At 44.0% G+C, this 12,839-nt stretch overlaps 1 protein-coding gene across 2 annotated transcripts in view; it reads right to left on the bottom strand.

The window, feature by feature from the left end:
* The window catches only part of LOC146347561 (protocadherin beta-16-like), a 106,873-nt gene that overhangs the window by 47,719 nt on the left and 46,315 nt on the right, over positions 1 to 12,839 (bottom strand). The gene's annotated exons all lie outside the window — the stretch shown is intronic.

The following is a 12,839-nucleotide window of genomic DNA, read 5'->3' as shown; positions in this document are numbered from 1 at the left end:
AGTAAGCTGGAAAAATAGGACTATAAGCAGTCTCAGAAGAAGCGGTTTTTCTGCGTTAAAATGCGGGGCTGGTGCTGAATGGCCATGACGTCATGGAAACACAGAGACCTCACCGCGCAGCCAGGCTGGAGTAAATTGCTGGTGGAAACACAGCCTGAGTCACCTCCAAAATGTCTGAAACCACAATGGCTAAAGCTAGATGTCTCCTGACATAATCTGATTAATAGATATTCTACTGTTTATTCTAAAAGATCAGTAAAGTATTTATATTTTGTTTGTATTTGTCAATTTTATAAATTTTCAAAATAGCAATATAGTGATACATACCCCCAAATTCCCAGATCAAACCTACTCTTTCCCTCCTAGTGACCAGCTGCACCTCCATATCCAATTCGAATCCAATGTGCCATCAACAACAAAAAAGGGGGAGACAGGGAGGGAGAGGGGTAGGAAGGGGAAGTGCGTGTCTTGTACCCAAGAGCACAGTTCTAGGCTGCAGGGTACAGTGAATAAGAACTTGCCATGAGGCACAGGAAAAGGAATGGCTACGTGTTGTCGGTTGAAGGAGGCTGAGAGACTGGTAGCAGGGCATAGGCAGGAATGACACTGGTGTCCATATCAATGTCAATTCTGTTTATTTTACTGCCTTTCTGCTGATTATGCTCAAGCCAGGCTGAATCCCAAACTGACAAGATATACCTGTAATACAAAACCGAGACCCTTAGGCCTTACTACAGCTCAAAGTCCCAATTTATTTATCTCCCCTCAGAAAGTATTAAATGCCCAGGCACTGATCCAAGCTGGCCACTGCTGGGATAACCCAATTTGCTGATAATCAAGCACATCCAAGAAGTCACTGAATATAGGTATTCTAACAAGTCTAAAAACACTAAACATACTGAGTACATTTCAATAAAATAAAGTTTGTTCCTAGTGCACACAAATGTTTTTATTTTTGAAACCAGCAAAATAACCTCCAAATACACACTCCAAACACACTTCAGGAAAAGCACAGCTGTGCCTATAAAACTGTTCTTGATCCAGAACAATAGAGACCATTTAACCACCAATATATTCTCAAACCTGGATAAACAGTGAGTGCATGCCTCCCCCAGTCAGGAAAATAACTCAGCCCACATGCCTAATCCTTAGAGTTGTCCACTGACCAGAAAAAAAATGTTCCGGCAGTTTTTGCTGTGGTGGTTTTGGCCAGTTGCCAAAAACACAAGGGACACAGCTGTCTTATTCTGCTTATCCCCTTCCCTAGACTTCTTAAAGCTGTACACCTTGGGCGAGTAGACAGATGTTGCAGTCATGAATGGACAGACGTTGCACTTGATGGGCTTGCTTTCTGGCCTACCAAAAATGCTTGGCTCCATCTCCGCCCCCACCAAAAATGGTTCTGCGTTGTCTCCACCACAGATTTAGTCTGGTCTCTGCCCCCCGAGCCGAGGGCTCTTTCAAGCTCTGCCCAGATACCAGAATTGCTTATTTCAAGATTTGGCGACCCTGCCACCAGCAGCAGCCCGGAAAAGAAATGTGCCATATGCCACCAGCACCCAAAATGTGCCTGCTACTCAGGAAAATAAATGCTCACTTGAGAATTATGCAGCCATCACCAGCTGATGCACAATGGCGATACAGTCGAAGTAGGAGGGAAGTTCGGAAATCGCTCACTCTTCTGTACTGGCCATACATGAAATGGAGGGAAATGGAGCACACCACCGCTGCTTCCATTGCTTGTCAGTCATACCATTCCCTTTGCACTCTTTGGGCACAGCATTGGAAGATGGGAGCAGGTTTACTCCTTCATGAACGGTTTAGAATGGAGCAATAGAAGTAACCTCCAGTGCCTGGAGCTGCTGAAGCTGGGGAATAGATGAATGTGATGAATAAAACTTAATCTGCCTTCTGACTGGGGAGTCAGATGGCCTGTCGTCAGTGGAGTCTGGTGGCTCCAATTTCAGTGGGGCTGTGAATCCACTCTGGATTGGTCAGAGCCACTCAGAACTCTAAAAGAGCTATCCAAGGTGCTAAACCCTATCCCCCAAATGGGTTCAGCACTTTGGATAACTCCTCTAGAGGTCTGACTGGTTTTGACTGAAATCGAGAGCGCATCTACAGCCCCACTGAAATTGGAACCACTAGCCTCCGCTGCCTGCAGTGCTTAGTTTTGTTTCTCTCCAGTTAAGCATCTTGAAACTAGGCTGGTGGCATAATGTGTGTACTAATAATGTGTACTTAATGGGCTAAACGCAGTGTTGCATGACTTTCCCTACTCCCCCCCCCCCGCATGCCCTGTAAATTGGCTTTGGAGGGCTCCCCAATCCTCTAGAGCTGGGGGATGCTCAGAGGGCTGGGGGGGGGGAGCTCAATCTGTCAGTGGTGACCATTCTACTGGTGGAAGGACACTATCGGATACAACCCTATGCTTGGAATCCCACTAGGAAATATCCTACCGTTTCCAGTAAACTGCAAGCTGCAATTTGAGAAACATATTGCTATTAAGACCAGCAGCAGTAAAACCTCTTTAAATACATCAGGAACAGGAAGTTGGCTAGGGAGGCAGCTGGACCACTGAATGACAAGGGAGTTAAATGTGTACTAAAGAAAGATAAGGAGATTGCAGAGAAGCTGAATGAATTCTTTGCATCTGTCTTCAGTGCAGAGGAGAAATATCTGTCTGAACTGATATTTTCAGGAAGACTGTTTGAGCAACTGAGGAAAATAGTCATGACAAGAGATGAAGTTCTAGATCTTACCGACAAACTGAAAACAAGGTCCGGATGATATCCATCCAAGAGCTCTTAAAGAAATCATATTTGTTGAAAAAATATGTAACCTATATGTAAGATCAGACTCTATACCAGAGGAGTGGAGAGTGGTCAATGTAACAACAACTTTAAAAACGGAATGGGGCAGGGGGTCCAGGAAATTACAGGCTGCTTAGCTTAACATCTGTTCTGGTTAAACTGATGGAAAGAATTATTAAAGATAAAACTTTAAGCATATAGAAAGACAAGGCTTGCTGAAGGAGAATGAACAATATAAACACTGGGATCCCTCAAGGATCTGTATTGGGGCCGGTATTTTTTAACTTGTTCATAAATGATCTAGTTAGGGGTGAGCATTGAGGTGACCACGTTTGCTGAAAACAGAAATTATTTAGGGTGGTTAAAACAAAAGGGGGTTGTGAAGAGTTCCAGAAGGATATCTCCAAACTGGTGGTATGGGCATTAAAATGGCAAATGTGGTTCAATGTAAGCAAGTATGAAGTGGTACACATTGGGACAAAAAGTCCTAACTTCACATATACACTGAAGGGAGTCTGAATTGGTAGTGAATGAACAAGAAAGCAATCCTATGGTTGTGGTAGTCAGCTTGATTAAAACATCAATCCAGTGTGAGGCTGCAAATTCCACGCTGGGGATCATTAGGAAAGAAATCAAAATTAAAACTGCCAATATCATAATGCCTTTATACAAAGCTATGGTATGACCACACTTTGACTACCATGTACAGTTCTGGTCACCACACCACAAAAAGGATATTGTAGAGCTGGAAAAGGTGCAGAAAAAGGCAACCAAAAAGATCAAGGGAATGGAGCAACTCCCCTATGAGGAGGATTTGCAATCCTTGAAACTTTTTAGGTTGCAAAAAAATGGTGAGTAAAGGTGGTGGCAGGGGGGCGGGATGACACATGATAGGGGTGTATATAATTATGCAGAATGTGTAGGAAGTGGATTGGAAGAATGCTTCCCCTCTCTCATAATACTAAAACCTGGAGTCATCCAATCAAGCTGAATGGCGGGAGACTCAGGACAGATAAAAGGAAGTACTTCTTCACACAGTGCATAGTTAAACAATGGACTTTGCTTCCACAAGACGTAGTGATGGCCATCAACTTGGACAGCTTTAAAAGGGGACTGGACACATTTAAGGCTCGCAACAGCTTTGTTGGAGTTCTTGTACTGTTCTGCCCATGGCACAATGGAGGAGGGATTGATTTTTAGAGGGTTTGGGGGAGCAAGAACAGTGACATGGTTCCACCTGAAGCAGGTCACTTTCCCCAGAGCCTGAGGTAACAGAATTCTGGACTGTGCCACTTCAGACAGAAGGGCTGAATGTGTTATAAAGCCCCTCAATATTAAAAACTCCCTTCTTATTGTGAGCTAGCATAGCAGACAGAAAGGTATAGCTGGCAGCGCTGCTTTACTACACTGCAGAGCACTGAGAAATATGAACCCAGAATTCTATCACCTCAGTCTATCGCCTATTAACATCTGTTTAGTGTATACATTGGCTCTTGGAGCCTGTTGACAGCTTATCTGAGTAATGTATCCTCAAGCAGCATGGAAGCCGCTGAAAAGGACCATGTGGGAAAAGTCCACCAAAATGGCCCCAGGCCAATATTGTACTCATTCAGGAACAAGCAATGCTGGTATGGGAAGGCACCACGATGCAAACTCCTAGCAAGGGGTTTAGAGCTCCTCACTCTTACCCAGGTCCCACAGCAAGGAGTCAATTTCTGCATTGCTCTGTTCAGTTCAAAACAGATCTTGTGAATATCGTTGAATAAGTTCATATGGTGACATTGAGACGTATTGGCTGCATTTTCCTGCATTGCCTCCAGTTCAGCATAGAATTACGTAGGCTGAGAAAACCAGCCATTTTTTCTGGCTAACTTGGTAAATGTGGATTCAACTCTAATTACCATAGGTATCACCTTCCCTGTGTGTCAGTTAGCCATTAGAATGTTAACCATTCACACCTCTCCAATGTCTTGGCAGATTGGCCCTACCATACCAAACATTCACCATGGGGGCAAAGGCACCGATATAATTTTCTTTAATTTCATTTCATTTAAGCAACTAGCCAAAGTTGCTTAATTCATTATTCCCAGCATTTGGGAACCTCTTTGAGGGTCCCTGTAAGGTTTCCTGGTTAGAATTCTAACACTGTTGAGTAGGAAATCAGAAATCAGCTTAAATCTTAGAAGTTTAGATTCCCAATTCTGATTCATACACTGGCTCCAGGAACGGACCACTGTGACTGGAAGGAATGGACATCATCCAGGTCCTCTGGATAGATTTTTAAAGTCTTTAAAAATAAGGACATTCATTTTGTCTGGGGTGGTGGTGTTGGAGGAGGAGGAGGGAGTTTGTTTCTGTTCTGGAGACTGGCTCATTGTGTCCTCTGCTGTGTTTTTTCCATCTAGGACAGAGGTGGGCAGACTTCAGGATTGCGGGGATCTTTTTTTTTTTTTTACTAGAACCTCAAGATCCACCTCGATTTCTTTGCATTGCTCATTTAAGAAGGCCTTCTTGTCTCTCCTCGCTATTCTCTGGAACTCTGCATTCAGTTGGATATATCTTCCCCTTTCTCCCTTGCTTTTCGCTTCCCTTCTTTCCTCAGCTACTTGTAAAGCCTCATCAGACAGCCACTTCGCTTTCTTGCATTTCTTTTTCTTTGGGATGGATTTCGTTGCTGCCTCCTGAACAATGTTATGGACCTCAGTCCATGATTCCTCAGGCGCTCTGTCTATCAGGTCTAATCCCTTAAATCTATTCCTCACCTCCACTGTATATTCATAAGGAATATGATTTAGGTCATACCTGAATGGTTTAGTGGTTTTCCCTATGTTCTTCAATTTAAGCTGAAATTTTGCAACAAGAAGCTCATGAACATTCTTAATTCATTAATTTAATTGAACATTCATTCTTAAATGAACAATGCAAAGAAATCGAGGAAAACAACAGAATGGGAAAGACTAGAGATCTCTTCAAGAAAATCGGAGATTTCAAGGGAACGTTTTGTGCAAAGACGGGCATGATAAAGGACCAAGAAGGCAGGGACCTAACAGAAGCAGATGAGATTAAGAAGAGGTGGAAAGAATACACAGAAGAACTATACAGGAAAGATCTGAATGTCCCTGATAGCCATGATAGTGCGGTCACTGAACTTGAGCCGGACATCCTCGACAGTGAAGTCAAGTGGGCCTTAGGAAGCATTAGTAACAACAAAGCTAGCGGAGATGACAGTGTTCCAGCTGAGCTATTTAAAATCCTAAAAGATGATGCTGTTAAAGTGCTGCACTCAATATGCCAACAAATTTGGAACACTCAACAGTGGCCGCAAGACTGGAAAAGGTCAGTTTACATTCCAATTCCAAAGAAGGGCAATGCCAAAGAGTGTTAACTACCGCACAATTGCGCTCATTTCACATGCCAGCAAGGTGATGCTCAAAATCCTACAAGCTAGGCTTCAGCAGTATGCGAACCGAGAACTACCGGAAGTACAAGCTGGGTTTCGAAGAGGCAGAGGAACTAGAGATCAAATCGTCAACATTCGCTGGATCATGGAGAAAGCAAGAGAATTCCAGAAAAATGTCTATTTCTGCTTCATGGACTACGCTAAAGCCTTTGATTGTGTGGATCACAACAAACTCTGGCAAATTCTTAAAGGGATGGGAGTACCAGACCACCTTACCTGTCTCCTGAGAAACCTGTACGAGGGCCAAGAAGCAACAGTAAGAACCAGACATGGAACAACCGATTGGTTCAAAATTGGGAAAGGAGTATGACAAGGCTGCATATTGTCACCCTGCTTATTTAACTTATATGCAGAGTACATCATGAGAAACGCTGGGTTGGATGAATCACAGGTCAGAATTAAGATTGCTGGGAGAATTATCAATTATCATATGCAGACGATACCACCCTAATGGCAGAAAGTGAAGAGGATCTCAAGAGCCTCTTGTTGAGGGTGAAAGAGGAGAGTGCAAAAGCTGATTTGAAACTCAACATTAAAAAAACGAAGATAATGGCATCTGGCCTCATCACTTCCTGGCATATGGAAGGGGAAGAAATGGAAGCTGTGACAGATGTTATTTTCTTGGGCTCCAAGATCACCGCAGACGGTGACTGTAGCCATGAAATTAAAAGATGCTTGCTCCTTGGGAGGAAAGCTATGGCAAACCTAGACAGCATAGTAAGAAGCAGAGACATCACCTTGCCGACAAAGGTCCGTCTAATCAAAGCTATGGTTTTCCCAGTAGTAATGTATGGCTGTGACAGCTGGACTATAAGGAAGGCTGAGCGCCAAAGAATTGATGCTTTCAAACTGTGGTGCTGGAGAAGTCTCTTACGAGTCCCCTGGACTGCAAGGAGGTCAAATCAGTCCATCCTAAAGGAAATCAACCCTGACTGCTCACTGGAAGGACAGATACTGAAGCTGAAGCTCAAATATTTTGGCCACCTAATGTGAAGAGAAAACTCTCTGGAAAAGACCCTGATGCTGGGAAAGACTGAAGGCAAAAGGAGAAGGGGACGGCAGAGGATGAGATGGCTAGATAGCATCACCGATGCAATGAATATGAACTTGAGCACGCTCCGGGAGAGAGCGCAGGGCAGGAAGGCCCGGCGTGCTATGGTCCATGGGGTCACGAAGAGTCGGACATGACTAAACAACTGAACAACAAAAACAAGATCCACCAAGTGGAGCCTGGTACAAAAAGGCAAACACTTAGAATTAAAGAATTCTGAGCCCAGGCATTTGTTTTAAGTACCAGAACTGAACAGAGGTCAACATCCTTCCACACAAAAACCCACTCCTTACTACCCCCTCCCCCCAAGCTTTCTTAATTTTAGCAATATCATTTAAGGCGGTGGACAGTCATGTTGTTGTCGCTACAGTTAAACAACCGAGAGTCAGAAATCCTGGCTAATCTACTGTGTATCATCCAGATATCTCCCAGTAGGACCCCATCTACCTTCTGCCCACCCCTGTTCTAGGCTGTAGTGTGGGACTAACAGGTCAGAAGCAGATGCTTCCTGAACAAGGAAGCATTGTTTTCTTGCCTGAGATCAACATAGCCTACATGTGCAACAAGTGCAAGTTGTTTATACCATTGGAAGAAAATGTTAGAGGACAGGAGTGGCGAGTGGTCACCCTCCAGGGAATAAGAGAACATGAAGAGTTCTTGGACAGAACGGTGGAACTACAGCAGCAAAGTGAAGAAAAGAATCTTGAACAGCAACAGCAAACTGAGGTAAAAGAGGAAAATGCTGAGGTGAGGAAAAATGAAGTACTCTTTGGAAAAGGGTGACAGGAGCAGAAGAACTAGAAGCCACTCTGCACCAGTGGAAGCGGTGGAACTATGGAACCGTTTCCAGGTACTTGAGGATGAGACTGGAGGGCAGCCTGCAGAGGAAGAATTACAGGGGAACCTGCATGAGAGCGAACAAGAGGCTGAAAGGTCAGTCAAGAGGAGCGATGAAACTAAGGTCTACATCAAGAAAAAGAGAAGAGTAGTGGGAGTGGGAGACTCCTTGCTGCGTGGGAACGAAACTCAGGAGGACAGATTAGAGACGTAACTGAAGGGTTGCCTGCACTCATACAGCCCACTGACAGGTATCCCTTTCTTCTCATCCATGTGGGAACAAATGATACTGCCAAGCAGAGCTACGAAGAAATCACGTCAGACTTTGAAGCTTTGGGAAGGAAACTCAAGAACTTTGGGGACCAGATAGTTTTCTCATCCATCCTTCCAGTAGTTAGAAGAGGGATAGAATGGGAAAGAAAAATGCTCCGGGTGAATGACTGGCTATGAAGGTGGTGCCGACGACAGAGATTTGGATTCTGGGACCACAGGCCATACTTCCTGGCAGATGGACTGTTGGCAAGGGACGGGTTGTACCTCACAAAGGCTGGGAAGAATGTGTTTGGCCACAGCATGAAGAACGTCATCAGGAGGGCTATAAACTGAATCCACGGGGGACGGAGATGTAAAGTTGGGGGTAACAATGGACAAAGGCTCATGCACCGCAACAGAGAGAACAGTTCTAATAGCACCCAATAATAGTCTTCAGAAACATGTAGGAAGGAAGCCAGACCATGAAGCACATGGTCTTCGATGTCTATATACTAATGCCCAGAGTATGGGAAACAAACAGAATGAACTTGAACTCTTAATACAGGAGGGAAATTATGACGTGATAGGTGTAACTCAAACTTGGTGGGATGACTCCTATGACTGGAATACAGCAATTGAAGGATATAACTTGCTCAAAAAGAACAGGAGGAACAGAACAGGAGGTGGGGTTGCACTGTATGTGAAAAATACATATCTCTGCACAGAAAGACAGGAGGATGAGCTTAGTAGCCCCAATGAGAGCATCTGGGTTAAAATAAATGGACCAAAGAATAAAAGGAACCTGGTGGTCGGAGTCTACTACCTGCCACTCAATCAAGGAGAAGACAAGGATGAAACTTTTGAAAAGCAAATTGTCGATGTTTCAAGGAAGTATGATGTAGTAGTAATGGGGGACTTCAATTTCTCCGATATTTGTTGGGAGACAAATTCTGCAAAACATGGCCTCTCCAAGAGATTCCTGACTTGTGTTGCTGATAACGTCCTCCTACAGAAACTAGAGGAAGGAACTAGAGGATTGGCTATCCTTGACTTGATCCTAACTGACACAGATGACTTAGTGGATAAAGTAGCAGTTACGGGAACTCTGGGGGAAAGTGACCATGTTCATAGAATCATCAAATCATAGAATAGTAGGGCTGGAAGGGGCCTATAAGACCATCGAGTCCAACCCCCTGCTCAATGCAGGAATCTAAGTCAAAGCATCCCTGACAGATGGCTGTCCAGCCTCATCTTGAATGCCTCCGATGTGGGAGAGACAACTACCTCCCTGGGGAACTGGTTCCATTGTCATATTGCTCTAACAGTCAGGAAGTTTTTCCTGAAGTTCAGCCGGAACCTGTAACTTGAGCCTATTCTTCCATGTCCTGCACTCTGGGATGATGGAGAAGAGATCCTATCTTATCTCCCCTCAGTCTTCTCTTCTCAAGGCTAAACATGCCCATTTCTTTCAGTCTCTCCTCATAGGGCTTTATTTCCAGTCCCCTGATCATCTTCGTTGCCCTCCTTTGAACGGCAAAAGCTGAGTGTAGCCAAATGCGTACCCTGGATTTTAGGAAAGCCAATTTTAATAAACTCAGCACAATGATAATTAAGATCCCATAGCAAGCGACTCTAATGAGAAAAGGAGTCCAAGGTGGGTGGGAGTTTTTAAAAAAGCAAATTCTAAAGGTACAATTACAAACCATTCCAACAAGAAAAAAAGGTGGAAGACAACAGAACAAGCCAATGTGGCTCCACAAAGAGCTTAGAGATTACCTGAAAACAAGAAAAGACACATATAGGAAGTGGAAGGTAGGCCAAGCTACAAAGGAAGAGTACAGGCAGGTAGCACAGAATTGCAGGGATGGTGTCAGGAAGGCTATAGCTGAGAATGAGCTGAGGTTAGCGAGGGATGCTAAAAGCAACAAAAAGGCTTTCTTCAGATACGTGCATAGTAAAAGACAGAGGAAAGAAATGGTGGTTCAATTTAAATAAGGAAGGCAAAATGATAACAGATGACAAAGAAAAGGCAGAAGCGCTCAATTCCTACTTTGGCTCAGTCTTCTCCCAAAAGAGGATCTATGAGCCCTCTGGCAAAGGCGAAGTACAGGCTGAAGGGGCAGCATTGCAGCTTGAGATCGATAGGCATATGGTCAAGGAACACCTAATTACTTTGGATCAGTTGAGATCTCCAGGGTCAGATGAACTGCATCCTAGAGTAATAAAGGAACTGGCAGAACAACTCTTCAGAGCCACTGTCTATTATCTCTGAGAAATGGTGGAGGATGGGTGAAGTGCCAGATGACTGGAGGAGGGCTAATGTCCCTGTCTTCAAAAAGAGAAAAAAGGAAGAACCTGGGAACTACAGACCAGTCAGTCTGACATCAATCCCTGGGAAAATTCTGGAGCAGATTATAAAACAATCAATCTGTAAGCACCTTGAAAACAATGCAGTGATTACTCGAAGCCAACATGGATTTGTCAAGAACAAATCCTGCCAGACAAATCTGATCTCATTTTTTGATCAGGTAACCTCCCTTGTGGACTGTGAAAATGCTGTGGACGTAATATACTTTGACAAAGCTTTTGACAAAGTGCCGCATGATATCCTGATTAGCAAACCAGCTCAAAGTGGGCTCGGTGAAACAACAATCCGGTGGATCCACAGGTGGCTACAGAATTGGACTCAAAGAGTGCTGATCAATGGGACCTTCTCAAACTGGGTACAGGTAACAAGCGGGGTACTGCAGGGCTCAGTCCTGGGCCCAGTGCTCTTCAACATTTTTATTAATGACTTGGAGGAGGAGGTGCAGGGAATGCTGATCAAATCTGCAGAGGACACAAAATTGGGCGGGATAGCTAATACCTTGGAAAACAGAAACAAAATTCAAAGTGATCTTGATAGGCTGGAGCGCTGGGCAGAAAACAACAGAATTACATTTCATAGGGATCAATGCCAAGTTCTGCACTTAGGAAAAAGAAACCAAATGCACAGTTACAAGATGGGGGATACGTGGCTCAACAACACTACAAGCAAGAAGGATCTTGGAATTGTTGTCGATCACAAGCTGAATATGAGCCAACAATGTGATGTGGATTTAAAAAAGGCAAATGCTATTTTGGGCTGCATTAATAGAAGCATAGCTTCCGAATCCCAGGAAGCACTAGTTCCCCTCTACTCAGCACTGGTTAGGCCTCAACTGGAGTACTGTGTCCAGTTCTGGGCACCACACTTTTAAGAAGGATGCAGACAAACTGGAGAGGGTTCAGAGGAGCGCCACGAAGATGATCAGGGGACTAGAAACAAAGCCCTGTGAGGAGAGACTGAAAGAACTGGGCATGTTTAGCCTTGAGAAGAGACGACTGAGGGGAAAAATGATAGCACTCTTCAAGTACTTGAAAGGTTGTCACAGAAAGGAAAGACAGGATCTCTTCTCGATCATCCCAGCATGCAGGACACGGAAGAATGGGTTTAAGTGACAGGAAGCCAGATTTCGGTTGAACATCAGGAAAAACTTCCTGACTGGTACAGCAATACAACAATGGAACCAATTACTTAGGAGGTGCTGGGCTCTCCTACACTGGAGGCATTCAAGACAAGGCTGGACAGCCATGTGCCAGGGATGCTTTGACTTAGATTCCTGCAGTGAGCAGGGGGTTGGACTTGATGGTCTTATAGGTCCCTTCCAACCCTACTATTCTATGATTCTAAGAATTTCCGGATTACATGCTGTAATAGTGCAGCATAAGTCTATGCCTTGGCACAAGCCAAGTAAATAATATAGTTATAAAACTATAGCTATAGAAAAATGTTTATTAAATGCAATATGCATTAAATGCTTATTAAATATTAAATTAATATTAATTTAATATTAAATTAAATTACTATTTCTTTTTAAGGGATAGCTACACAGATGTTGCTATAGCATTTAAAAGCTGCTATATTAAGGCAAAATTTCCTTTCCGAAACCAGACTTTTAGCTAGTTACCCTAAAAGACTCGCTGTAGTAAACTCACTGAATGGTTGTGAGGCGTTAGCTAACTGTCTTCCTTCAGGCCATGTTCCTATATGCTCAAGCACAACTGCTTTCTCCTCCGGTTCACTGCTGATACTCTGTTCACAGCTCTGTCTTGAAGGCTGCCTCAGGACTTTTCTTCTCCCACCTCTCAGGCCTTCTCTTGTCTCAAGCAATTTCAGCCCCTGCTTGCAGTTTTTCCTCAGCCCTTAGCTTCAGCTGATGTTTAAACATTTTCATGCATCTTCCAGCTCCCCTTAAGCCACTCCTTGGGTCTTTTCTGGCTTCTCTTCCGGCTGGATTCTTCTTTTCTTCTGGCTTCTTCTTATCTCTGTGCATCTCTGCACCAGTCTGAAATCCTGCATTTAAAACGGTACTTTCTGCTTCCATTTTAAATGCAGGATCACGAC

Source organism: Heloderma suspectum, chromosome 4, assembly GCF_057233095.1.
Source record: "Heloderma suspectum isolate Gila_16-S chromosome 4, 16-S_ref, whole genome shotgun sequence".
NCBI classification, from domain to species: Eukaryota; Metazoa; Chordata; class Lepidosauria; order Squamata; family Helodermatidae; genus Heloderma; species Heloderma suspectum.
The sequence above is the reverse complement of the archived record's forward strand: the minus strand, read 5'-3'. Positions and strand labels throughout refer to the sequence as shown.